Source organism: Octopus bimaculoides, chromosome 17 (assembly GCF_001194135.2).
Source record: "Octopus bimaculoides isolate UCB-OBI-ISO-001 chromosome 17, ASM119413v2, whole genome shotgun sequence".
Classification (NCBI taxonomy): Eukaryota; Metazoa; Mollusca; class Cephalopoda; order Octopoda; family Octopodidae; genus Octopus; species Octopus bimaculoides.
The window spans coordinates 28,261,705-28,264,732 of NC_068997.1; the positions used below are offsets into that span (position 1 = coordinate 28,261,705).

At 38.9% G+C, this 3,028-nt stretch overlaps 1 protein-coding gene across 3 annotated transcripts in view; it reads right to left on the reverse strand.

Annotated features, from left to right (window-relative positions):
* LOC106870691 (natural resistance-associated macrophage protein 2) overlaps nucleotides 1–3,028 on the reverse strand; it is a 32,138-nt gene that overhangs the window by 21,691 nt on the left and 7,419 nt on the right. The window lies entirely within an intron of this gene.

Genomic DNA, 3,028 nt, shown 5'->3' on the forward strand with positions numbered 1-3,028 from the left:
ATATTTTCTACTAATAACATCATCATCATCATCGTTTAACATCTGCTTTCCATGCTAGCATGGGTTGGACGATTTCACTGAGGACTGGTGAACCAGGTGGTTACACCAGGCTCCAATCTGATTTGGCAGAGTTTCTACAGCTGGATGCCCTTCCTAACGCCAACCACTCTGAGAGTGTAGTGGGTGCTTTTACGTGCCAACAGCACGAAGGCCAGTCAGGCGGTACTGGCAACGGCCATGCTCAAAATCTCCTTACACGTGCCAGGGCACTGGTGCCATCACGATTTCGCTTGCCTCAAAAGGTCTTTGCAAGCCGAGTTTCTGTTTCCAATGAAGGAGACGACGTTGGCATGGGTGCCATCCATCGAAATTAGTTCAAATTTGAGTTAAAAATATAACACAATATATATATATATCGTTTTATAATTCCAATTCGAATATAATTAAGCGATTAAAAGTTCAAAATAGACAAATAAAGCAAAATAGAATAAGATAAAATGAAGTAAAATAAAATACTATAATAGTCCATCAGCTAAAATACTATATCTGATGACAAGACTTTAAAATAATTTAACATCATTTAAAGTTATATTAGAAGGCCCTGTACTTCCCTCAAGGTACACGTAATAACAGCAGACTTCCATAGGTAAAATCCATCTCTGCTCACCAAACTTACAAAAGTTCACAAAAATCACTGGTCAAAAACATAGGTCAAAACACACATAACACAAAACATAACATAACAATGTTGTGCGTTGAGTCGTTGACCCAAATGTAATGCTTTCATTCTGTAACTAATAATTTTCTATCCCTGTCTCAATTAACTTGAGCACTTCTCTTTGCAGCCCTGTAAAAAACTAATTTGTTTCCTAAGAAACGATTACTATTACCTATATATATATATATATATATATATATATATATATATATATATATATATATATATATATATATAGAGAGAGAGAGAGAGAGAGAGAGAGAGAGAGAGAGAGAGACACACACACACTCAGTTGTTTACTGGTTTCAACCATTGGACTGTGACCTTCCTGGGGTACTGCATTCAAAGGTTTAGTCAATCAAATCAATAACAGTACTTGCTAAAATCTGGTTCTCATTTTATAATTTTTAGTTGTTGGACTGCTAAGTCACAGGATACAACACAAACAACACAGTTTTCAGTTCAGGAAACAAAATGCAACAAACATGGGCAAATATATTCAGTCCTTACCACCTTGCCATCATCTTATTGCTATCACTCTGTCTCCCCATCTCTCTCACTCACTCAGTCATAGTACTTCCTCTCTTCTTCCATTACACTGCTTACACTGTTTCTCTTCACTCCCCTTGCCAACAATTATCATATAGCTCTCTCTCTCTCTCTCTCTCTCTCTCTTCCATTACTCTTTCCTTATTCATCTCTTTACCCCTATCACCCTCTCAGTCATATTGCTTCTATCCAATCTCTTTATCAACAACCATCATATAACTGATTATCATTTCTTCACTCTTTTATGAAATTAACTTCTAACATCTTAATCCTATCAGCCCAGTTCTCATTTTCTTGTCATTCGTCCTGTCATTGCAGCACTTTTTCCAAATAGTCATGTGAGAAAGAAAAAAATGAATGGTGACAATGCAGGGAAAAGAGAACTCTCTTGCCAGGAGTGAGGCAATCCTCTGGAGATGATGGACAGACAAATGGAGACAATGTAGGAGGGGACTCTTTAATCTTGTCAAATAGAAGACAACTTCTTTAGTGCTGGTGCCACAATAAAATGAAACTATTACACTTTGTAACGTGGTGCACAATAAGAAGGAAGAACATTTGGCCATAGAAACAAATAAAAAATTTTTTTAATGGTATATGCAAGTGAGATGTAATCCTTGACCTTTCTAAAAGGATAATAACACTGACTAAGAACATTTTCATTTATTCACAGTCACTTTAGGCAAGGTGTATTGGTATTTTCTAGGCAGAAAGATTCAGGGAAAAGAAGTGTAGTATTAATGAGAGAAAAGAATCTATATAGACATGCATATTTAAGGTAGCAAATACTGGATGGTAATAAGATAATGAATAAAAGATTTAAAAGCACCCATTACCCTCTTGGAGTTGTTAGCATTAGGAAGGGCATCCAGCTGTAGAAACTTTGCCAGATCAGATTGGAGACTAGTGCAGCATTCTGGCTCACCAGCCCTCAGTCAAACCATCTAACCCATGCTAGCATGAAAAGCGGACATTAATTGATTAAATAGAAAATGATGAGATGACAAATAACTGATAATTGACAGTAAGGGAGAGTAAAAGAACAGATCATCATTATTTAATGTCTGCTTTCCATGCTGGCATGGGTTGAACGACTTGACTGAAAACTGGTATGCCAGGATGGGGGGGCTGCACTGGGTTCTAACCTGATTTGGCAAGGTTTCTATGCTTGGATGCCCTTCCTAATGCCAACCACTCTGAAAGTGTAGAGTGTTTTTATGTGCCACTGACCTGACACCAGCATTGGCCTGACTATGGTTTCACTTGGCTTAACAGGTCTACACAAGCACAGTATATTGCCAAAGGCCTTGGTCACTGCCTCCACGGGGCCCAATGCTCGAACGGTGCTTTTTACATGTCACCAGCATGGGTGCCAGTGAGATGGCACTGGCATTATCCATAACTACGATATTAAAATGAATGACACTGTTAATAATAGGCAAGATACTTATTAACTCTGAATTTACAGAGACCAAGGTCATATCTGGAGGAAAATAATGGGGAGGCAGTTCAGCCGTTCTGGAAAAGAAGTTCATTATACCTATCTATACTTATAATTTGACACAAAAAAATTTAGTTCGGGAGTGAAGATCCATCATCATTATCATCATCATCATCATCATCATTTAACGTCCGTGTACCATGCTAGCATGGATGGGACAGTACTACAAGAGCCAGCCAGGCCGAAGCCAGCCAGGCCGAAGCCAGCCAGGCCGAAGCCAGCCAGGCCGAAGCCAGCCAGGCCGAAGCCAGCCAGGCCGA